We start from the raw sequence: 26,848 nt of genomic DNA, 5'->3' as shown, positions 1-26,848 counted from the left end.
CCTTGTATTGGTCCTATATAGTGGTAACCTGTCAGTCCACGCTGTTCGAATGTTGATGAGCATATACACATTGGTATAGAAATGTTAACTATGACCTAAGAATTAATCACTCAAAGATGTCTCGCTTTTTTTTTTTTTTGTTAGTATCATGATTTCTGTAAGGAAATAAATGTATACAAAAGCCTCTGAGGTCAATCCATTTCACAACATTGTAACCTACTGTATTTTCGGACATGGATGACGTCAGACCAAAAATCTACAAGCGTCTCAGGGTAGTGACTGACAGTGACTTAAGTTAAAATATCATTCTTATCACTTGCAGAGAAAAACATGGATAAAAATCAATAATATATAATCATATTATAAGTTTATTCATATGGTTATCTCTTACAAAAACAAGGAACAAATACTGTGCTATCCGAGCAAGCTGTCTGGGAAATTACCAGAATCATGACAGTGAATTGAGACAGTTCTTTAGAAGGACGTGAAACACCAAATCTGCTTCGAGTAACTTAGCGAGTGGATTTCTTCGAGATTCAGGATCACAGTTGAATTCATTGGCGCCGCCGACCTCATAAAGTAAAGTTGAAGTTGTGAGGTGTACTGTGATTCTCAATTTCTCGGTGATTTAACTGCAGAGTGATAGAGTGGAAGAAAGAAGAGGTAAGGAGACGATGACAGGAGCTACCGTTTATTCACACATGTTGCGAATGGAAGGGATAAGCATTAGGTTGTGTGAACACTGTGTAAGCCTGTCCCAGAATTCTCGAATTTGTTCACTAAGTTTATAACTAAGATGAGTGAAGTATATAAAATGTTTTCATTTAATTGACACTATCTTTGTCATTAGTCTAGCTACTCGTGGACTCTTGCTTCAGATACTATTAATCTAATGTTAATTATGGTCCACATACATAGCGAGTGTATGTGGTCTTGCAATTATCTTAACACCTGAAGAAGGTGTGAAAGATGTTTCGTTTTGTGGATGAAACTTACGTTGACGGCCTTAATGACCGTGGCAGTTGATAGGCCTGAAGCCCAAACGTTAATGTAATTGTGTTGCTTATGTGATGTTAAGAGAATACATTAAGAATTGCAAATTGTGGTCTAGATCATCACATTTCATTGTGTGATAGTGAAGATTATGATTATCAGGGAAAATATTGTTCATCGATGCATTATTATGGGAAGTACATGCAAAACAACAGATTGTATTAAAATCTGTATGTAATGGACGTGGATGATATACCTCGTTCCTTTTGCTGTTGCTTAGCAAATTTTATCGACAACCCATCCAAAATCCACATGTACACAGTAGAATGTATCATATCTTCGTAAATGTTCTTTATTCCTGATACTGTATCTTTCCTTTTGTAAGGAAAACTTCGTCTGTCCCTTTCCGGTTTGAACACATTTAAAGCAGCTTTTCAGTATAGCTGTTTCAGACGACGACTTTTTTCATCTTCTAAAACTTCGAAGAGCATTATTCGCCTAGATTTCGAAACATTTATATTATTGCAGGAACGGTGGCCCCAAGGCTCAGGTGACCTCGTCTGGACCTGACCAAGTTTGACACCAAGGCTTCCTCTGCCAACATGTAAAGGTAAGCTGCTACAGACTCCTCCCTGATCATGTACCACTGGCATATGTATCAACATGGAAGTACTTAGTGTAAAGACTTGTTTATTCGTGGCTTTGACTGTAGGTAATTTGTTTTATATTAATTCTAGTGTGTACCACTTCAGGTTTGTGAGACACAATAATTCTGAGGGACTGCGACGACCACATCATCAAAGGTACGTGCTATTGGCTGTTACACACACACGTAGTACTTTTCCCAGTAGTTAGGCTACAAACTGCTGATGATAAAGACATCGTTAGTGTCATTAAGCTGGATCATTAGGTGAACCTATCACGACTAATGAGCTGTTCCTCCTTTAGTTCTCGCACGTTACATTCGCCATTCGTTGTGAACACTTCCCACAGTCTTTGGGTCAAAAATCCCTTTACCTTTGCAGATAATGTAAATGTGAAATTTTTTTCTGATTTTGAAACTTGTGCAGCAACAAGCTGTCATCCTTTCACGATTTGTAGGATACTGAAACTCTCTCCCTTTGGCAGTTTTGGAATGTAGTGATGAAATCTGCCTGAAGACAAGGAATACTCATTAACATATATGGTTGTTTTCTTTAAAGGGGAATCTCGTTTGATTATAATATAACTGGTTGACCGATCAGACACAAAGTAACTTCAGTTCTGAAACTATAAAAGATCAAAAAAAGAATATATGTTGGAAGATGCAGGCGGTCATCACACGAATCGTTGACAAACGTAAAAAGCAAAAATTAGTCATTGCAATTACACTTGGATTAATAAAAAGATATGGAAATGCTTAGACTGCTAGTAAAGGCGTAAAAAGTGTTTCCAATGCTATTCAAACTATTGAGAGCAACGAAAGGCTTTGTAACTACCAGTAAATTGTATATCTTTTATTCTTTACATATCAATCGTAATATAAAAGGAACGGTTTGATACGTTAGAATATTGTTTCAACTTCAGCGAATACCAGATACTTTTCTTGCAGGTTTAAGTAAATGAAGTTCATAAGAACTGAAAATCTTAGCCTGTTATTGATGTAAATTGGTAACGAACAGTCGTATAGATTAAAGACCCTTTGAGATATCAGAGTTAGTTATCTAAAAAGGTTAATTCTATTTATGAATCTGTTGAAGCCGCGGAAAAACATGAAAGTGTTAAGACATTTTCTTCCTTAACGAGACGCAGAATTCGAGCTGCAGCATGATGCGTATACTTTATTGTTGGCTTTGGATGTCATTTGTTTATACTGACCTATGTTGAATCGCCGTGTAAAAAGCGCAGAATCATTGGCTTGAGGCATCGCAAAATTTTAGATACTTAAGGTATCGCAGATTCATAGGCTTGAGGCATCACAGATATATAGGCTTAGAGCATCATAGAAATAGAGGCTTGATGCATCATAGAATTAAAGGCTTAGGACAAGATACTAAAGTTCCCAGCCCCGTCATCTTGTCTCTGATCCTAATGCACTGAGTAGCGGCCGTGCTCGACATTCGTGTCATAGATTCGACATGTTATCTACAGTGATGACTGGGTAAAGGGAGAACTGTTATGGGCTGTGTACTTTTTAGTCTCTCTCTCTGAGAGCAACAGAACCTGTTTACATCAGAGTGCACACAAGGGCCACAGACAGTGATAATACCAACTGCCACAGTATGTAAAACGGCATATCAATATTCGCCCTCGTCTGGTCCATGCACTGTGGGCAGTGGTGGCTTTACGTATGTTAGTGTCATGGGAGCTAGATATTGTTCATTGTAAATTCTTAACATCGTTGTTGCTGGGCGTTTTCAGCCTGCTGGCTGTTTTAAATGGTCTGTGACGCTGTTTACCTTGTAATCCAATGTTTAATGTAGTATGGATCATTTTGATTCTCTCGCCTGTAGATGTTGCATGTAGCCTCGTGGCGAAGGGCAGAAGCATATTAGTGTACGCAATATCTGTTCATATCGTCTCTATTCCCTCGGTCTTCAGCAGTGTCCATATGTTGGGCCATTCAGTCAAGCATACAAATATCCTCATTATTGCCAACGTCACGAGCAACAAGTACCAGTGACCTCACGACCATTCCTAACGTTAACGAATGAGTTTTGCACATAATCACAAATAACGCGGGAAGAGATTTAGCCTAATCAAAGGATTATCTGTAAAGCTAGTTTTGTTTGCCTAACCGCTGGTGTAAATCCTGAACAAACCTTCCAACTCATTTTTGTCAATTATAACAAAAGCTTCTTTGCTTGGTCATTCTCGTCGCGTACACAATTTACCTGAATTTTGTTTCGTTGGAAAAATCTGCCTCGTGCAATTCGTATGTTGACCTAGTATGATATATATGTATTTGTCATGAACACGGAAAAAATATAAAAACGTACCACTGGAATAAGCCGACTGTTAGTCTACAAAATTGTGGTAATCACGTTGCCTTGATCAGCTGAGAAAAGCTATGAATATTGTGGGACATATCGTGAAGGTATGTGTAAGAATCTATATAACATGTCACACAAAATGTGTCTCGAGTGCAATATTAGTTTATGAATGTTGATACAATCTACTTTGCTTATACTAAACCGTTATCAGCGTCATATGTAATAGATTAAGGAAAATTGTGACTAAATATATAAAGTATAATACTTGGAATTATTTGGTTAACAGATGAAATGAAAAACTACATGTACACACACACACACACACGCGCGCGCATCTCACACAGGTTGAAAGACATGCCCACATGGATACACAGTCGCACACGAAACTATATTGACAGACGACGACTAAAAAAAGTCCGGCAAACAGATGAATAGACATTCGGTTATACAGACACGTATTCTTGGACATGCATATATGCACATACACTGTGGTGAGGGTGTTAGGGAGATGGTATGGGAGCGGAGGAAGAATTTATACTGAAATGTGAGGAGAGGAGACTCGATACTGAGCCATGAGGAAACGACATGGATGGAGACTTGGCATAGTCTATGGTAAGAGATAGGAATGGGAAGCTTGGGATAGACTGTTGGTAGAGATGAAGAAGGGATGTAGTCTGGGACGTTGTGTGGGGTACGTGAGGCTTGGGATAATGTGCTTATGTGGTTACAGATGAAGGCTATCAATAGTGTGTGGTCCTCGTTGAGGAGACGGCGTATATATGCAGCGTGCAACGTAGGTTGATGAGTGCAAGGAATGATTTTTCTGAAGAAGACAGGCTGGAATCTGTACGTTTTGAAGGACAGGACGTGGAAGAGAGGTTACTAAATGTGGTAAGGCTTTAGGTGGATACCTTAATGTATGGTGTATAATGAGAAGGTGGATGAAAGTAGGAAAATTCTCCGGATATTGACAGAGTGAATGAAGTGAAGATCATGGATGTTTAAAGTAAAAGTTCTTGGACCTGTGTTACGCACGTTCAAATGAATCTCGTGCGATATCGCTAGTCGCGTATCCTATTATTCTTACCGGTTTAATACCAAACATCCACTTGACTTCAGTCTTTGATTCCCTTCCCGAGATTGAAAACCTAAGTCTATATAAAAGGTTCCACTGGCAATTACCGTGGAAATAGTTAACATCTGTTCAAAGGCTAGTGTGGAGAAATGAATAAGTACAGGAATAAGGAGTGAAAGAGAAAAGACGATATTGTGTGATTAGTTTCGTGGATATTCGTGTGTCGCTTACAGTTTCATAGACACACAGACCACACACACGCCATGGTCCAACGAAGCGGTCTGACTTCTATTCTACTGAAAAAGATGCAGTTCCATAAAAAGCAGTGAAACTATAGGAAAGCAACGCAAAGGCTCTCTCTCAAGCCTCCACACCCTCCGGCAACACGTCATGTAGAGAAGATGAAGAAATACTGCAGTGATTGCAACCCTTCATATATATATATATATATAAGGTAATGAAGACGATCATAAACCTGCAGCCACGCGACTTGCATCTCGCTCATGACGAATAGTTATCAAAAGCAGAGCTTTTTATTTTCTTGTGCACATCTCTTATGCTTGTATATATACCATGCCTTAACCTTGGGTTTAAAGGTACTAATACACACCCCAGCCCACGCCTGGTACAGCTATACTGACCAGCTGGAAGGGAGAGGATGAACAGCTGGGCTTGCTATACACCGCCTGCTTCATCCAGGATTCGAACTGGAGCATGTTTGATCGTTGCGACGCAGCGCTCCACCACTGCGCTCGAGAGTCTCGTGTGTGCTGGTGCGTGTGTGAGTAATATTGATGGTAACTATGAATAGTTTATGGAATTTAGGTGGCCATTTGGCTGAAAATACACGGTTTAGATATTACAGAACTGGGAGGTCATAATAGTAATGAGTTAACTAATAAAAGAACTTGCGATCAAGGTTGGGCTGGACGTGTGTGTGTGCGTGTGTGTGATAATTTCTCCTTCAGGAGCTCTTAGCTATATATACCCAAGTTCTTAGACTATGATGGAGTGCATATACCACTTCATGTGGTGTATAATTTCGTCTCATTAGAATGACACAGTGTGATGGGCCCATGAGCGCTACTGTATCGGCCATGAAAAAGGTCTCTATTGGCCGCCTGTTTCTATCTCTGGAGGGCAGGGGCACCATTTTGTGTATAATGATTCTCAGATACTTCCAAGTTGGTGCAGAAGAATTAGACATTGCAATAAGTAAGTCATTCTGGTGCGCAGAAAATATGACGTAGGCAGTCTCTACAGAGGCTGTATTTTTTTCTTTTGACTATCCGTGTTAGATGGAAGTGAAAATATTTCATATCTAGATTAGCGGATTTACCACCACGTAAGGCTCCAGGTGGATTCTCATTATTAGATTTGTTCATCTGACATAAGAAGAATCAAATGCTAAGATATAGATTCTCTCATAATCATAAGTTCTCTCTATCATAGGATCCTAACATTATATTTTTGCTCCTATTATGAAAAGAAGTTGAGAAACCTACTTAAAGAAACACAACATTGGTCATAAGACACTGACAATGTACACACAGTAGCTCTGTTAATCTTTTTCTGATTGAAAAAGAATATCTCATTGATGATAGAAGTTAGGCATCAGATGTTGGAGAAAAATGGACGAGTTAGACATTTTGAGAGACTTGGTCCGGCGTCCTTGAGCTGATGTATATATAATCGAGCAGTTGTTCGGAGGCTGTGTGTGGTGTACGATCATTACTGCCTTTCACGTTAGCCTTGACAGCTGCCGCTATCGTACCAAACCTCGACTCTGAGCATCTGTCACGCGAGACCCTGGGTAATGTCACATCTTGGAAATGTGTAACAAAAGTCGGTCATATTATCATTCACACGTGACATGCGAGACGGCAATCGTCAGAGGCAGTCCTTTATCTGGTCGGGTCAGGCGAGGTCTTGCACTTATCTTCGTACACTCGCCGCCGGAGTCATTTGCTAAAAGCGAACGGGTCATGCAACGAACTTCGTCATAACTCGGGGAATTAATTGCTAACTAGCATATTTTCTGATATGTTTCCAGCAAACGCGAAAGGAATATATAGGATTGAAGTTATCCTTTACTACAAGGTTATGCCACACGCGAGGTGTATCGCCATGTTCTATGCGTAGAGTTTTCGATACAATGGCAAACAGAGAGCTAAATGTGAGTGACTTTGAGGTACATGGTGTGGCAGAAAATGATGTATAGTGTGGCGGGCAGAGATGAGTGGGAGTGGTAGTGAAGTCTGGTGTGGCATGTAGAGATGAGTGGAAGCTACAGTGAGAAAATGTGTGGTGTGATATGCAGAGGTGTGTGGGCGTGGCTGTGAGAAATAAGAGTTGTGGTATACAGAGTTAACTAGGAGTAACGATGAGGAATGTGATGATGTGTATGGAGAGATGAATGGCAGTAGGCGGGAATAGCAACAACACTGATGCTGTGTGACGTTGAAGAATGGGTGTAACAGAGCATGATGAGGAGTGAAGGGTGACACACGTAAGGAAATGACGTAAAGTAGCCTATATTTACCTCACTCGCACTTCATGAGTGCCCAGTTTTTTTCAGCCGAGATTATGAAATTTCTATGATTACAGAGTTACTGAACCCAGAGACAAGCTTATTTATTTTGTACACACACACACGCGTACACACACAAAATTACACCTCTCATTTAATCTGTCATTAAGAATACTTGTATTCCTCATCAAAAAATTCAGATGACTCAAATAAACGCCATCTTTGTTCAGTTCACGTATTTTCTCTGCATTGAAATTGTCAACTTTTCGAGTGAACTCTTATCGGTTTCCATCATTCAGACCAGAGAATAACTACCAAACTAACTCTTAGTGAAATGAGGAAATTTCAAGAAAAACGATGAACATAAACACCGAAAATTTCTTGCAATTCAGGGTATCATTTAGCTAACGTGCTGAGCTGGCAACAAAGATAAATGAATTATTCAATATTGCTAACATTTACTTCAGTGAAACTCCTGAGCCGTAATCCAACAGAGTAGTATTTGGTGATCAAACACACAACACTGGAACCTTAGTGCAGGCGCTAAGAAGGTTAACAAGTTATTTATGAAGGGAGATTTGTTCCGGCTCTTAGCCTGAACCGAATATTAAGATTAGCCACTCACATGGAGAGCACAGCATCCAGGTCCGATTATGAGTTGATAATGAACATATTCTTCCTAGAGGAACAACGGAATCTATGATAATCCAGAGATCACAAGCATACTCGTGCATCCCTCTCTTACACTTTATCATCCGGTCACAGACACGATAAGAGTCTGAATATCAAATTGATGAATAGCTTACGTGAGCGAAGTTTAATATTCTGGCTTTGTGTTGATATTGTTCAATAAATTCATGAATCGGGAACAGCAGAGTACAATAGTATATATTTTTGTACATATTGTGAGGAGGCTTTCTTTCAAGCATTGTTTACTGAAAAGAAAGCACATTTGTTGTTCATAATTTTCATGTACAGTTTTTCCAGCTTTCTTTGGTATTACCATTCTTTATTTTCTCTTTAATGTCGGAAAACTAACACAAAAAACACTCCAATATCGCTCATTTTAACACTTTTAGGATTTCTTCGTCCAGTGTCAAGTGAATTGAAGAGCTGAGGTTACAAATATAACTATAAAGTACAGAACACAGAGTAGCCATATTGTCACTACAAACACTGTTAACTGACCGCTGACCACACATTCACACTGTGGTCAGTGTGGGGCTGAGGTCGACACTTTCCCATCCGTCAAGTAAAAGCTGAGGGTCACTACTGATAGGTCCTATTTCTCCCGCCTCAATATCTAAATTATTTTCCAAGGTACTAGCGTATTTCTTTTGTGTTTAGTGGTGGTCCTCCGTACAGAGAAGAGATGCCCCTAACATTAATTTGACGATTGATGAAGGTGTCTATATCCCCAATAAAACTGCATTGAGTAGTTTTATACGTAGATATGGGGTATTCAATGTTATCAATGGAAATGATCAGCTTGCGAATTTTGTGTTAAACAAGGACTGGCGATTGGGAATACCTGGTTTAAAAAGAGGTTCATACATAAGTTTATGTATGTGAGTAGGAGAGAGATGGTAACCGGGCATTATTGAATTGCGTGTTTATTGATTGGCGTGTGAAAGAGATTTGGATGGAAGTGTTCTGAGAGGGGCAGCTTGTGGAATGCCTGATCACTGTCGTGTAGATTCGATGGTGAAGATTCGTAGAGGTTTTAGGAAAAGAGAAAACAAAGTCGGTGACAAGAGGAGTGGTGAGAGTAAGTGAGCTTGGAAAAGAGACTTGTGTTAAGAAATACCAGGAGAGATTGAGTGTGGCAAGGCATGGCAAAAGCTGAGAGTAAATGCAGCAAAGGTGTGGGTGAGGAATGGGAGGTATTCAAGGGAAGCAGTGCTGGCATGTGTGAGATATGCCTGTGTTATGTGTGTGCGTCTGTATGCAGGGTAATTGAGTAGGAAGTGATCATTGTCTTTGTTATGCATTGTGGGTCTAGGGATATGTTGAATCGGTGTTTGTAGTCAGTGGCTCATACACACATAGGAAATATCCGAAACTACCTAAGGTAATTTCAAAATAATCATAAATTACGAATAAGTAATTTAAGAATCTACTTAAGTAAATAATGGCTATACATATCACAGGGTTGAACTTTGAAACCACAGGCTACGTCAGGCTCTACGTGTAACGTATCATATACCAATAGATTATAGATTTTTTCTCGTATCCATTTGTACTTCAGTATCCGCCTGGAGATGTAAACAGTTGGTGGTAATGGCCTCGCCTTATTGAAACAGTTTGTCTTGCAATCCAGTTGCTTCATATGTGGCATTATACGTACAGGCAGTAGTTGTGAGCGTACATTGTCCCTCGAGATGAAGGATTGGTGGCCGTACTTGTAATGCACTTGGAAGAAGTTTTCAAATTAGATGACGTGATGGTCGTGTTTGATTTATCGTTATGCCAACATTATCGAAAACTTGTATATACTACCACTTCGCCTGCTTTATGGACGCGGTGGAATGAGTTACACATCAGATGAAAAACGAGGAAAGAAAGTAAGCTTTGTATGAGAACACTATAACTTCATGAAGTAATAGTGCTTTATCGTGAGAGAGAGAGAGAGGTTTGATATGAGTACTGCGAAAAAATGTTTCAGTACTGAGGTGAGTAAAAACACGTGTGTGTTGTGTATATGAGTGTGAGTGTTTGTGTTATGGGAAAGGGGCGAAGCTGTTCCAGTACACTCCAGGCCAGCAGCCAAAACTTGTCTGACAAATGACGAAAAGGCAAAACAATGGATGATTCCATGATTCTCAGTTTTCGTCCATCCCTGCTACAGGCGGTGCTGACAGTGGAAAAAAAAGAAAGATCGACGTCGCTTGGTATTTGCATCATGTCACCTGTATTGATATTCTGTTGTAATGACAGATACGACATAGTTAGTGATAGGATTAAATATCGCTTGCCTTTGCCCTTATGTAGTCGTGGCTGAAATTTCAAGGCAATGTGAGTAGATAATCCATCATAAGCTATGGAAATTTCATTGCATGTTGTCATGGATTGTGCTGATTAATGAACCAGCATCTTCACCGCACGTAAGGAAGGAAAGAATTGATGCCATCTTTATCATGCACATGTGATTTAACCCTAATTAGCCTAACGACTCTTCATGCACGTTGTGTAAAATCTTTCTTCTTCAGAACGAGTGTTCTGTGGTCTTTAGAATACATTACTAAACTTAGAAAAGTATCTCAATCATTTCTTGCTTAGTGTATATGTATCCTTCCAGTAACAAGCCACTCTACCTTCCTCGCTTTGCCCATCCTTCCAGGTCGCCATCCGCACTCACCCCCGCCCCCCAATTAGGTTTATTACGTAGTCCACTAACTAGCCTAAATTCCAACACTTGTATTGCAGTTGCTCATGAACCCTACCTGGTCTGTGTGTCAAGTTTTCGTCGCAAAGCTTCAGTCCATTTTATGCAATCCTCATCACTGGAGATCATAAGTCGTAGACTTGCACATATTTTCTCGTAAAGCAAGTCGAATCAATTCTCAGAAGAGCAGTTTCTCCCATTCCGGACTCCTCGCCATGTGATCTGCAGGTCTTTAGAATACTTGCATGTACTCTGATGGTATGACTGTTTCCTGAAAACGTCAACGCTCCAATAACGAGCTCGCTCTCTTCATATCCATTTGACTTTATGACATTCTGGGAAACCGTAAAAGTTAGTAGCGCGGATGATCTAGCTTTCCGGAACCAGGCAATAGACGGGATATTTAAGAAAATCGCATATTCCACGTAAAGATTTACTCTGGTTTAAAGTGATGCTGTGTGTCAGTTGAGCCAGTGTGCAGCGAACCAGCCCCGGCAAAACTACACTGGATAAAGCTACTTTTCTCTATTCCTTTGTTTTTAGGCTACCGAGAATTTAATTCCACAACAGCAACCAGTTTAATGTACGAGAGAAAAGAAAGTAATCCTTCTTTTAGATTTCTGAAATACTTTGATAGGTACGTATAATGTTCTGGTGTGGAAGACGCTGTAAAAGATTCGCAATCCAAGCAACATGGGAAATACTCCTCGTGTGTGCGAGCTTCAGGCATTAGATTAACATGAAGCAAGCTGAGGTCTTTATTATTCAGGGAAAAAGTATTCAAGATTATTTAGCTGATGCAGACATGCTTTAGATTAAGGAAAATATATATAATATATATATATATATATATATATATATATATATATATATGCAGAAGAGGGTGTTTTGAAATGGTTTGGGCACATGGAGAGAATGAGTGAGGAAAGATTGACCAAGAGGATATATGTGTCGGAGGTGGAGGGAACGAGGAGAAGAGGGAGACCAAATTGGAGGTGGAAAGATGGAGTGAAGAGGATTTTGTGTGATCGGGGCCTGAACATGCAGGAGGGTGAAAGGAGGGCAAGGAATAGAGTGAATTGGAGCGATGTGGTATACAGGGGTTGACGTGCTGTCAGTGGATTGAATCAAGGCATGTGAAGCGTCCGGGGTAAACCATGGAAAGCTGTGTAGGTATGTATATTTGCGTGTGTGGACGTGTGTGTGTGCATGTGTGTGGGGGGGGGGTTGGGCCATTTCTTTCGTCTGTTTCCTTGCGCTACCTCGCAACCGCGGGAGACAGCGACGAGGTATAAAAAAAAAAAAAAAAAAATATATGTATGTGGGTGGGTTGGGCCATTATTTCATGTTTCCTTGCGCTACCTCGCTAACGTGGGAGACAGCGACAAAGTATAATAAATAAAATATAATATATAATATATATATATATATATATATATATATATATATATATATATATATATATATATATATAATGCAATATATTCATTTCCAAGCGTTTGCGAGGTAGCGTTAACAACAAAGGACTGAGCCTTGGAGGGAATATCCTCACTTGGCCCCCTTCTCTGTTCCTTCTTTTGGAAAAAAAATCTACTGACAAGCAATCTAGCAAATCATAGTTATAATGGTATTTACTGACAAATAGAAAAATGTATATCAAAATTAGGTGCAATCATTTGTTCATTTTGATAACATATGTTAACTTAATTCGTTCTAAATGACTGAAGTCTTTAAGTTCGAACTTGATTCACTTTTTGAGAAAAGAGCATCTGGGCCACTGTAAGGTAGATAAACCAGAGGCAGGTTTAAGTTTGTGTTCAGAAAGTATTCAAAATCTTCAACACTTTTGCATTATTTTGCTGATGATGAACGTGGAAGACTTTAGGAAAAAGCGAAGCGCATATGTCCACATATGATGACCAAATCTACCTTTTTGCACGACTTCCGACCTTCACATTTACGAACGAAAATGACGTCAGAGAGAATGTGAAACCAGGCGTTGTGAAATACCAATAACTTTCTTATGATTGTGTCATGACTTCGAAACTCGCGGAAAAAAATCTTGAATCTATATTCTATTGCATCTTTTTCTCCGATTTTTTGAGTCATTAGGTTTTTTGTCTCATTGAATACTGATGGAATGACATATAAAGGAAACTTGTAGCTCGTCTAGAGACGTTCCTTCCCTCTCTTTATCATAAGACATCGACTCCAAGTTAAGATTTCAAGAGGAGGAGCTCAAATATTTACGTAAAAATACCAAGGGAACAATGAATCGTTGAGGCAAGCTATAAGTTCATTTTCTGCGTTAGGCTTCCCAAATGGAATGATACAGGACGTCTCATTCACAGAATCTGAGCTGTATTCACTCCAAAGTTTTCCCTTGTGCTAAAAACCTCTTATCTTAACCACACCGATACCTTAGATTGCCACCTCTTCCTATTTGGTCATGTCCCAAGGCTCTTCCACCTCGGCTGTGTTCTGTATAAAGGTCATTCATTCTCCACACCCTTGTTGCCCCAAAGTACCCATGTCACCTTTCATGCTACCCACAACTCCTCTCTCTCAATGGCACGATATATCATCTGCATAGCGTATCGCACGCTCTTTCAACAACCAGAGTCCTGGACCTGGTGCACTCCTGGCGTTATGCAAATTGCAGCTTTACCAGTGTACCCGACGTTTTCTTGTTCTTACAAGTTGGGTAATTACCACACCTTGATATCCACCACTTCATCTTTCTTGTGAAGGTAAAAAGCAGTTATCGTTTTTGTTCATCGGTAATCGCTATGCTGCGATATCCATGAGATATCTATATTGCTTTTTTTCATGTTACTTTACCGTCTTTCCGCAACGCGATTGTCAAAAGCGTAGGTGCTTTTAATCATGATAAATATCTTTAGTTTTGCTCTCACGTTATTGCAAATTAGTTATGGCTTTTTAAGTTCTGCATCCGATACATTGTATTGTCTTTTTTGCGTCCTCATAAATATATACCATGCATTTTATATCAATTTCTTTTTTCATAACTTCCTTCTGCCACACCGTGTCTTGCTTTCCCCTTGTCCTCATCTTTAGTATCCTCATCCCTTCGACAACACATATTGTAAAGTCTCTACACTTCTACACCTTGTACATATTCTTCATAAGATACTCAATTTGAGAGACATACATCTTTACAGAACACATGCCTCAATGTTCTATAGTCGTCTCATCTTCTCTGTTCCCTCTATATTTTAGCTCCATCAGTATCTGCTATAATCGGATAACTCTAAACTGCACAATTGTCAAAATCAACAAAATTTTTCAATAAATCTTCATAGATTTCTGCCGTTCAAACGCCTTTCTTTTACTTTTTCAGTCAAACGTTGGGAGTTACATGGGCAAATAACATTACACTTGCCAAAAAGAAATTATATATATGTATATATATATATATATATATATATATATATATATATATATATATATATATATATATATATATATGGTCTCTTTGGCCAGTGTAATCTTGTTCGCTTGACCATGAAGGGGGATATCATTCAGTCCATCTATTGCTTTTGATGTTATTTCCATTCTATTCACCTCAACTTCACTTGTATAGTTACTTTGTAGATTCACTTGTGGAAAATATCAAATAATTCATAGAATTACGGTTGAATATTTTTTCCTTCATCACTGTTAATTCATATATTTTTATAAACATTATTTGAAAAAATTGTAATTGTAAACGCAGCGTGGTGACAGTCTGGAAATTCGACATGGAAAGGTGAAATGATTGAATTAATTGGCAAATGTAAAGTGAATTTAATACTGCAAGGAGACGGGAAATATGTGATGATCAATAAGATATTGATCCTCCTGGATATCATAGACGTCTTGTTTTCTATCTTTCTATACCTAAATTCTTGTAACTTTTCTAAAATTCATTACATATATATGATACATATATATGTATATTGTTGGCATCCTAGCTACGTACGTCTCTTCGTTGTATATCGACTGAATTTTATATTTCTCCTTTGTGTCTCCCCTGATGATGTGATTATTACACGAAAGTGCACTAGGGAACTTATCGTGTTTCATTTTCCCCGTGGACTCGTAGGAATATATATATATATATATATATATATATATATATATATATATATATATATATGTATAATCGTCACAAATTTCGTATCTTCTTATAGTATTGAATTGGCTTTACATTTGCCAATCGATTCATTTGTTTTACTCTTCCATGCCGAATATGATGACTGACGGTGTGTTTAGAATTGCATTTTTATTTAAATAACGTTTATTAAGCAGTATGAATTAACATTAGTTATTCTTTTGCAATTTTATAACTCAAATAATTTTCCACAAGTGGATCGACACTGTAGTAGAACAAGTGAAGCACAGGTGAGTAAAGTGGAACTATCAAAAGAAGCAGATGGACAGAATGATCTAACCCCTTCACAAAGGCAGAGGTACAGAGGAAGTTAATTATGAAATCACAGAGGTGTTAATCTGTTGGCTGTGTGGCGGGTGGTCTGTTAATTAAGGGAGGAGGGTTACACAAAACAGGATGGTGGGTGACGACATTGTCAAGAAGGTCAGAGTGAAAATGGAACGAAATTTATGGTAGGGTGAGAATTTGTGAAGGATCAGTTTCTTATCGTGAGTACTGTACTTATAGGAACAGTTTTGTAGGCCATGAGAGTCGATAATTTCATACTATGATGCATAAAACTCTGTTGAAGGAAAGGTAAATAGTGAATCCTGCTCATGAGTTTGAAGTCTTGTAACTTAGTTTGGATGTAGAGCGACGATGGTTACAGCGTCTAACAACCAGGAAGCGGGGAAACATTTTATCCATATCTTAGAGAAATTTACAGATGTGAAGATAACGTAGTAGACGCTGATACTACTGCAAGTCTTGGAAAACATTCTGGGATCGCACTGAAAATAGAAGATGAGTGCTACCAAAGTGAATCTACTCACTGAATATTATCAAAACTTTTGGAAGTGTTGGCTAAGTACTCGCAGGGAAACTAGTCTGTAGACACACGGGAATATCTCGTACCCACCAGACAACTTCCCTCTGGTATAAAGGCTTCACAGGCACTTGAGATAGTCAGGCGGAACCATCTTGTGAAATTGGTTGGCACGAGCACTACATTCCACAGATAATTTAGCATGTAACTCGGAAGACGTATAATACAGAATGGAAACCTAAGGAGGAGCTGACAGGACCAAATTTAATTGAATCAAAATCTAAATAGTGCCAGAGGATTCAGTCTATGCCTCGCTTGTACAATATATAGCGAGTGTTTATATCTTGTTAATATATCTAACTACGATTATGGTCAACAAATATCCGGTATGAAATACTATTAATCTGGCTTAGGTTATTGATAATAGAATACGTGTTTACCTAGAAAATATTAGGAAACTGAAAGCCGTTCCAAATACCAAGATATATGAAGTATTATCATTTCCTGAAGTTCCGCTGGGGGTTCAACATTAGCTACTAAGATAAATGCCAGCTAGGTCTAATTTCTGCCTTGAGAAAGCTATCTCAAAATTGTTTATGCATTACCAAATACAGGGAAGCGCGTCCATCTTTGTAACGTCGCGTTTAATTATAACACGACATTCGTCCTGAATATCTAAGTGCTGAAATCAACGATGTTCCTTGAATGTGGATCTCGCTGCATCATTTTACTCGAAGACTGAATCGAACATAGTCCCTGGGGTTGCTGATGAGGTTGTAGATGTTGCAGTGTGAAAGACGCTGAGAAAAACCACATTTGTAATAGACTGGTGATCTTATCTCAGGATCAGTGAAGTATCAAAATGTACATTTTGTTCTAATGATTTGATGATCCACGGCTCGGTATAGTTAAATTGAAGGATAGAAATGCAGCTTGATATGAGACCATAATGTATTTCACACAAACGTTATGATTTCGTATGTATGGGATCAACTTTCCCTCTTGTACATCGGTGATCAGACATTCATGTGGCATGTGATACCCCCAGAAAAACACTTCTGTAATTCAGTAAGGTATCTCAAGGGGCAGTGAGAACAGGAAAAGAAAATATAACAATTTTCTGAATATGGTTTTAAAACAGTGAAGGTGTTTGACTAACCTCTTTATCATACAAGTGAGAAGGATCAGGCGCTAATGGTCATCATCACTTCTCATTACTTGTCAGAGATGAAGTTTTGTACATGTGTGAGGATGGTGAGCTCCGACGAGAGAAAGTTACCTTAAAGCGACTGTGGTCTGGCATGAAAGTCTTTTGATGTATACATAATGAGTGAACCTTGTTTAAAACTCATCGTTTACCGATAAGAGTCGTGATGGGATGTTCGATTGAGACAATAGAAAATGTTTGTCTGTGATGAGATAATTCTTATTATGGTATGGAGCCTGTCAGTGACCAGTTTGTTTGCTTCCTTGATGAGCAGTTACTAACTCCCTGATTCCCAGTTTCTCCTTGATCGCTATCGCCTCCCTGATCCTTAAGACATCTTGATCCCTCTCAGCTCCCTGATTACTATCGCCCCTCTGATCCTAAGCGGCTCCCTAGTCACTAGCGCCTTCCCGGTTCCTAATGATCCCCAGCGTCTTCCTGATCCCTTCCTGACGACTGCTAATCAAAGTAAAAGCTCAAGGCGTCATTTGGACGCCCTGGGCGCTTGTACACAGCTCGTTACAACCACCTACCTCGCTTTACCTGGACGATACGCAATCCCCCCCTCTCTCTCTCTCTCTCTCTCTCTCTCTCTCTCTCTCTCTCTCTCCAGGACTGGGCTCTACGCTTCTCTCTCTCCAGGACTAGTACTCTACGCACCCCACCCTTTCTCTCCTCAACTCACCAGGCCACCTGGAGGTCTTCTGGTGTGGGACGACAGTGACATGCCATCCATTCTGGTGACGCGCATCTCTATTCCTAACGCACTTGCAGGAGGCGGGATTTTCGTTCCCTGCCTTACACCTGTGGCGCTGTTTAAGGCTGAAGTATGGCGGTACCACATTCACCCACCAGCCTGATTCGACGACGAGCCGGCGCTAACAGTGACCAGAGACAACATTGTTTGTGTTGTTCGCTCGGGCAAACACCCCCACCCACCCACCTTCAGGAGAGAACGACATCCTGAGAGATCGCTAGGACGGACGATCTTCCTCAGTAGATTTTGTTGGATCTGCTGAAACTTCAGGTGGTGAGAGGTGTTGGCCAACAACGGAGTGGAACATCCGGATACTTGTAGTCCTTCAGGTTGAAAAGTTTCTATTTTCTTTTCTGCATTTTTTGTTGCATTTTCCAGTTGTTGTTGTCAGGACTTTCTAAAGAATTTCCTCAAGATTCCGTAGATGGAAGTGAGAAGTACTGCTTAGGTGTCGCTGTTGCTGCCGACATTGCTTCCTTTCAGGATGAAATAAGAACTTTCATTATTCTTCGTCGAATTCTTTGAAATTATGTCGTCTGATCCTCTGTGTATTTCTAATGATATATTTTACTTAAGTGATTATGATTACAACACCTCTGCTGATGCGTCACAAATAGGAGCCTGTCAGCTTGACGAATACATCAATGAATGAATCCTTGTGCAACAAAGGCCGAAATTCTATTTTCCAGGTTTCCACGATTTTCTAATCGGGTTGTAAGGGGTCACTGCGTCATTACTTGAATTTCGAATGTCTAGATTACAAATGATTTTTTCAACTTAATGAAATCATTGGGCATATATTTTGATCAGCTTTTGTTCAAAGTCTGTTAGGTTGATTACTGGTGATATGCCAACTCCCTCAACATATTCCTTGGATTCTTTCAGTATGAAAGAAAATATCACCATCAAAGAAAGATCCAACAACAAACTTTGACTTCGTGGAATCTTCACATCTGGAGAACACTTGAGAATTATATATACATGTCATGCTCACCTTCCCATCTGGAGACAGCAGCGCGGAGTAGTAATATTCTCGAGCGTTTTCATATAATACTTGTCTTGCCACTTGGAGAAAGTCCAAGGGCGTTAATGATCTCTTGAGGCTTTTTACATAATGCTCGTCTTTTCTACCCGGACGCTGCCGAGAGGATGAATGACTTCAGGCGTTTCTTGGTGATAATATTGCTCTCTGCATGAGCCACAAGGTGCAGCACTTTAAACTGTCTCGACCCCTTAGCGTAAATCGTTTTTCTAAAATATTGTACAACATGGCTGCGAATTTATGAAAGCTCCTCCACATGTTTTAGGGTTGGGAAGATATGTTCGTGGAATACCTTATACATTTTGACATGAAGCTATATAAGGTCGATCATCATCATCATGTGTGGGTAAGATCAATCCTAAACCAAACTGCTATTTCAAATAGCAGGGAAATATAGACTCCTTAGGTGGGGAATTTCTTTTACTAGATTACTATCGATGATGCATCATCAAAGGTGATTTTTCTCGTGAACTGTAACCTCCTGCAGGGGGAATCCGATACCACACACACACACACACACACACACACACACACACAATACACACTATATATATATACATATATATATATATATATATATATATATATATATATATATATATATATACATATACATATCGCTGCCTCGTGCCATATTATTGTGTAATGACTTTCTGTATTAAGTGCTGAGAAAAAATAGAAAATAGATAACGTATAAGGAAATATGAAAAAAGCATTCGCATCAAAAGATTAATCCCCATCAAAACAGACTTTGAATTCATGTTTACCATAAGTGATAAACTGGAAGGATTAACAGTTAAGCTTAGAGGATTTGCGAAAGATCCAGTGACTCTGTTTCGAAAAAATGAGGCGTATCCTGGACTCTCCACTTCAGTTTTGGTTTCCTTCTCTGGAGAAAAATATCTCGACACATAGGGAGCCCCTGGATGGTAAAAAACATAGCTGACGTTTAAGATCATCTCCACGAAGTCGGTCATTTCCAGCAATAACCCAGAGCTTAGAGTAGTGAGCCTGATAATACATGTGTAAGCAAAACCTGGGGACAGATCTTAACAGAGGGTAGACACTGGGTGTCGGGAGCGTCATAAGATTATATAAATCTTGTAGATGTTTATGAAAATAACTAAACTTATTTTTGGTGTCATTATATTTCCTCATTGCCTTGAGTAATGAGGGCATTCACGCCTGTAAGAATAATCTAATGTTCATTAAGGTATGATTGGAGAATAGGCTTGCACGTATCATCGTGCCGAAGACCAACAAGTTCACAGGAGAACACACAACGCGGTATGCAATTACGGTGGGCGTACGATGATCTATGTGGAGGTGAGGAGGAGTTGCAACGATGGTGTTCTACTACACGAGTGGGAATGAGGGAGGGAGGGAGTGTGGTAGGTTATTAAGGGTGCCGAGTAAAGGAGCCGCGAGACCTATTGTTGGTCATGATTAATGATGATTCGCCCGACATAGCAAATGGATGAGATCGCTGGTAGCGTTTTCTTAGCCCGCGTTAGAGGCGAATCAATTTGCTGGTCGCCATTGTGCCTACGTGCGTGAATAGGGCTCCAAGGTGCTGTTAAGGGCCACATCAACGTCTCCTCCCCCTTCCCTTAACCTGTGGTGAAGTTTACGTTGTACACAACGTGTGTGAGAGTCGCCCATTCGTATGCCAGATGATCTGATTGGCGGAACACAACGCTCACGTGGCGTGTATGTGTGTGTGGTGTTGTCGGTATCTGGCCATTGAGGACTTTGAGTACTTCAGCTAGGCCTTAGCACCTGCTGAGGCTTAGCTGAAGTGCTGTTTTGCTACAAAAGGCAGGTGAGAGCTTGGGAAAGTTCTCTTAAAAGACACCGTAGTCAGTATCAGTATTGCGAACTAGCTCAGGTGGGTAAGGATATCCAAGTAAACAGGAAGGATTGATGGGAATGATTACCCGAGTTGAGGGTTACGTATATCAGAGGCCTTCATGAAGGAAGGTTTGCTTGGGGATTAAACCCGTAGCGAAGGTGTATTTTCCACCATGATGAATTGCATTGCTGGTATCTACATAAGAAAGGACACTGTTGCTAGGGGGTACTGTCGTGATAACTGAATAGCAAATCAGGTAACAAATGTTTCAGGTAACATCATATAAGAAAACTGAGATAATCATTGGAAATGGGGATTCATAAACATCATCTACATATTGTATTTATCGCCTGAGGTGCTTGGAAATATAAATGTTCATATTTCACTGCTCGACTGACAATATCATATTCGTAAAACATTTCCTAATACAAAAGATAACACCATACTCGATTGCTCTCCGTAACACGTACCCCTTTCACTTTGCGTCCATTACGTATGAATCCTTTAACACTTTAGTTTATAATTGATAACATAACTGAGTATAAATGATGAGCGGACAAACACATCGTCAAAAGCGTGTGTTGTCACAATTATTCAGAGATAATACAATGTCTACACACTGAGAGGCCAGTTGATAATGCGTAAACATTAGAAGGTTTATTATTTGTCACTTTGATGAAGGTATAATCATCTTTCATTATGGAATCTAGAGGGAAAAAATTATAAGCCTGCGTAAACATCTTATATTCTTACTATCGCTTAAAAATGAGTTAAGGATACAAAGTAAAATTCTTTTGAATAGTATGGACTTAAAATATAATGCTGTTGGTGATCTCGAGATTATATCATTTGTATAATTTTTGTATTCAGTTATTCGTAAAGGTAATTAGTTGTTGTTTTCGTTTATATAATGTATTGTTGGTACTTTCCTTAGCAATATTCCAGTGTCGGATTGTAGAATTCCACAGTCATTACAGTTGTACTGGGCGCTTCTCTACTAGTCGTATTTTTCACTTATTGTCGATAGGGAAAGGTGAACATCTGAGTTGTTTGTGGACCGAATGCTGTAAGCAGGATTCGAACCCATGCGCTCGACCCCGGGCGGCCCGTGAATGCATCATGGTCAGCCACGCTAACCGTTGCACCACGGAGGTCCGAATGAATGGACTGATGTACAATACAATAATGTTAATATTCAAATATCATACTGTAATCTGCATTACCTATTCATCAAACTGCAACCTACATGATCTATACATCATACCCTAAATCAAATGATTCATATATATATATATATATATATATATATATATATATATATATATATATATATATATATATATATATATATAATCAAACTGTAATATAGTTTCATGTTGTCAACTCCGGCAGCACCATGTCATAGCAGTGGATGTTTGTTTCCAGATCACTAGATGGTAGGGAAAGATTCATTTTCTCTACCTCGGGACAAACACTTTCTCAAATTTCTCTATGCACGTGACGCTCTTTCTCCCAACTTCAGAAGTCCTTCAGTAAACTATGACAGGCGAGGCAATAATGTACAGGGGAGAGAGAAAAAGAGAAACTGCAAACCTGCATTAAAAAAAATGATACGAGCATTGAAGGCGTGAATCAGAAGATGCAGCTTTAAAAACGGCGTCTTCCTGAATATGTGGGAGAAGGTGCACGGCGAGCCTCCTGCCCTGCGTCAGCGTTTTCTTGATGCCTTCAGGCAGCAAGACTTTTATGGGAAGGAGACAATGATCTCCCGTCGCTCTCTCTCTCTCTCTCTCTCTCTCTCTCTCTCTCTCTCTCTCTCTCTCTCCTTTCATCCAGTCAAGAGGCGTTTGTCGAAATATATTTTACTGCGCCAGTCTCTATCTTATCTTTTTTACGTTAATGACAACCGGTCTTTGTCCTAGTTAACTTTATTTCGCCGATCCCTTCACCGTTTCTTACTTCCTTTCTTATCCTACCAATAATCTTCTGAGCTTTTATCCTCATCAATGTGTTTTTTCTTTACATAATTCATTTTAGGTTTTTATGCTTTTCCTATGCTAGCTGAGCCGGCCCGAAAAACTGAGTACCCTTTTAAATGTCATCTCTCTCTCTCTCTCTCTCTCTCTCTCTCTCTCTCATATATATATATATATATATATATATATATATATATATATATATATATATATATGGGATAGGGGAGAAAGAATACTTCCCACGTATTCCCTGCGTGTCGTAGAAGGCGACTAAAAGGGGAGTGAGCGGGGGGCTGGAAATCCTCCCCTCTTGTTTTTTTTGTTTTTTTAATTTTCCAAAAGAAGGAACAGAGGGGGCCAGGTGAGGATATTCCAAAAAAGGCCCAGTCCTCTGTTCTTAACGCTACCTCGCTAATGCGGGAAATGGCGAATAGTTTAAAAGAAAAGATATCTATATAATTATATATATATATATATATATATATATTATATATATATATATATCCCTGGGGATAGGGGATTAAGAATACTTCCCACGTATTCCCTGCGTGTCGTAGAAGGCGACTAAAAGGGGAGGGAGCGGGGGGCTGGAAATCCTCCCCTCTCGGTTTTTTTTCAATTTTCCAAAAGAAGGAACGGAGAATTGGGCCAGGTGAGGGTATTCCCTCAAAGGCCCAGTCCTCTGTTCTTAACGCTACCTCGCTAATGCGGGAAATGGCGAATAGTTTGAAAAAAAAAAAAAAAAAAAAAAAATATATATATATATATATATATATATATATATATATATATATATATATATATATATACACACCATTGCCTGACCCAGGTACCCAATTCAACGGCCAACCCCTGGGGGGATGACCAGCTGGTTTAACTCTGGACTGGCTGCCGCGACTATGATTTGAACCCAAGTGGACTCGACCCAAGCGGGCGCCCCCTGCAAGCACGTCACGGTCGCTGCTGCGCCACGGTGGTTTTTACCTAGTTTCCATTTACTTTCATATCTCTTCCCTGGGAACTTGCATTACGTCCTGACTGTCGTCTTCCCTCCTCCATTGGACATAACATCTCTTATCTATTGTCTCTTATCTCTTCTCTTTCTTTCTCACTGTCCTTCATCTGTATTCTCCGTCTCGCAAGGAATCTTTCACCTTTAATAAAAAATGAAAGAAAAAGAATCATAATTCTCCCCTTATGATACAACGTCCTTTATCTCCTTTTCGATATCTAAAGTTTCGTAACCGATCCCATTCCATTAACTCGATCCAACAGTCTTTATCTTTCTTTACTCCAACATCTATGGAACTGTATCTTTCATACGTGTTCTTTGCTTCAGGGGCTTCGTATATCATCCAGCTTTGTTCTTTGCTGTTAATCCCTTAACGTCTAAGATGTCTACTAAATTAAGTTCCAGTCTTCTCTACGTGGCTCTCCTGTGAGACGTCGCTGCTCCATATCTTATAAACTAACGTAGATATTCATGTTATTTCATATATATTTCGTTCATATATTCTGAACGATAGATGTATGATACACACACACACACCTAAAGATATGTGAAGATCTGAACGACAAATTCGAGTGTTTTCACTGTGGAAGGTACAATAGTCCGAAGAATATTGAGATGGGATGGGAAGGAGATATTGGAAAGCAATGAAATATCTAGAGAAGACATACAGAATATCAACAGTGTACAATACTCATGATTCTAGTAATATTTTTCACATGTCCTGAGGATGTGCGTAGATGCCCTTGACACACCATTTGAAATGACGTTCAAGATGTCAGTGTCTAAAGGTATAATGACTGGAGGGTGCAGAAGAGCAAACGTCATAACTGTCTTAAAAAAATGTGTGATCTGTATTATGATAAAAAAGATAATCAAAAAAACGAATGGATGATCTGCAGATGCGAAACTAATAGAGTGAAGTTAAGGGAAGGAAATCATAGTTTTGAGTTAAGATTGTCAAGCATAAGATTACGTACGAGACAGTGAGATTTAGTTTGACTTGAGGGAAAGCCGGATGGGCTTTCTTTATCCGGAGTACCAGAAAGCTTTTGACATTGTGCCACATAGGAGGATGGTAAAACCGATTGATCTCCAGGCATGAAAAACGGCGAGTCCCCTTCGATAGATAGAAGATTGTATTGGTGGGAGGGAGCAAGGGACGCACGTTATCGAAGCCTTTTCGAAAAGGGTTGGGGTTTTCAATGGAGTTCCTCGAGGTTTTTCTTCTGGGTCCATTCGTATTCTTTATCCATGTAAATGACAAACCAGAAGGGTTGGCCTCGTTCCTGAACATGTTTGCAGATGATGCCAGGGTCACGGGAGAAGTAAAAGCGAGGAGATCCCGAACTTTACAAGGGAACCTAGACAAACTCCAATGTTGGTGTGATATACGATTGATGAAATCCATCCCTAGTAATTATTGTAAAGTAATGAGGTGAAAAAACTCAATATGAATGTGCGGCAGGAGTCTGTGTAAGAAGACTTGGGACTTTATATCGTTCCTAATCTGTCACGGGAATTCTGCATCATGGGAACAGGAAAGGAGTCAAACGGTCTGGTGGTAAAGAGTTCTAACTGCACTGAAGTATACGGTTAATGATATGCTTAGCAAACTATGCACATTCAACACTAAGACAAACCTAACTTATGCTTCTCAAGTTTGGTCAGCGCACTTGAAGAAGCATAAAGAACTAACAGAGAAGATCCAGAGGAAAGGTAAAAAGATCGTACGGAATTAAGCGAGCTGAACCACAAGGAAAAGCTGGAGGCATTGAATTTACACAACATAGATAAAGGAAAACAAACGGTGACTTGCTCACAGTCTTGAAAGATCTGAATCGGCTTAATATATTTGGATAGTGAACAGTTATTGGAAAGATGCTAGGATAGAGAATTCAAGGGACATGATATAATGGATGTAGATACGTACTTATATCATGAATAATAGATTAACATTAAAGGTTGGAAAACTAAAAAAACGTAGAATTAACAAGGAATTTGCTAAAATGGATAAGTACTTCTGTGATACAAGTGTTATGAAGCAATGATTGTAGACAGCATACAGGAGTTTAGAAAGTTGTATGTTAGCGAAAATCCAAGAAATGAGGCCCCACGAATGTAGAACTCCTTCGCTGTACAGTCCAAGTAAATTATTAGAAAGACAGACAGACACACACACGCACATAGAAAAACACGTTCATGTTTTCATGGTGGATGCACCTCAAAACAACGTTTATGAAGAGAAAATTGCCAGAGTGCGTCTTAAGTGGATGCGGGCAGGTAGGGAGAGTGGAAAAACTGCGGGTCAAGGAGTCTGCCAGTGAGGAAATGAAAACATCAAAGGAAAGAGGCAGACGTTGATGGAGGGACCCAGTTGATGATAGTCCACCACAGCAGTAGAGTGAGTGAGAGAGAGAGAGAGAGAGAGAGAGAGAGAGAGAGAGAGAGAGAGAGAGAGAGAGAGAGAGAATGGTCGGGACCAGTAGGAGGGGAATTTTGCTGAACACTTTGAATTTACTCGGTGATCTCGGCGTATCTAATGCTGAAAGGCCGGAAGGCGCATGCCAAGAATATGAATGAAGTGGTTTCCGACCGGTGAACCACGAGGTTCGTCAGGATATATATATATATATATATATATATATATATATATATATATATATATATATATATATATATTATAGGAAGAGGTCCTTGTGGGGTAGGAAGGCTAGGTTGGTGATAATCTATGGCTGATCTATGACATAAGGAGGGGTGAGCTGGACGCTCGGTTGGGAAAGGTAAACGAGTGATTAAACAGAGGACCAGATGACGTAAGGGTATCAACAAGCCATCAATACATGGGACGGTTTGACTAACACGAACAAACAAGGAGGCTATCATTACCATTTTCTATTCTGTTTGTACGCTGCAGACAACAAGGTGGAAGTGTATATAAATGGTGGTAATAGAATTGGATGTGAAATTCAAAAGGCCTTGAATCCATTGGTGTTGTGGAGGAGAATACGTAACAAGGGAGAATATCATTACAAGGTCTTGTTCTCTGCTCCCACACTGTGGCTGGTATG

The 26,848-nt window shown here is 39.5% G+C and overlaps 1 protein-coding gene across 1 annotated transcript in view; it reads left to right on the top strand.

The window, feature by feature from the left end:
• Positions 1-1,519: 1,519 nt before the first annotated feature.
• The window catches only part of LOC139750705 (uncharacterized), a 341,806-nt gene continuing 316,477 nt past the window's right edge, over positions 1,520-26,848 (top strand). Inside the window, exon 1 of the mRNA XM_071665502.1 lies at positions 1,520-1,603. The gene's annotated coding sequence lies outside the window, so the exon portion shown is untranslated. The remainder of the gene's footprint in view (positions 1,604-26,848) is intronic.

This window comes from Panulirus ornatus, chromosome 1 (assembly GCF_036320965.1).
Source record: "Panulirus ornatus isolate Po-2019 chromosome 1, ASM3632096v1, whole genome shotgun sequence".
Classification (NCBI taxonomy): domain Eukaryota; kingdom Metazoa; phylum Arthropoda; class Malacostraca; order Decapoda; family Palinuridae; genus Panulirus; species Panulirus ornatus.
This window is presented reverse-complemented; position numbering and strand designations above follow the sequence as displayed.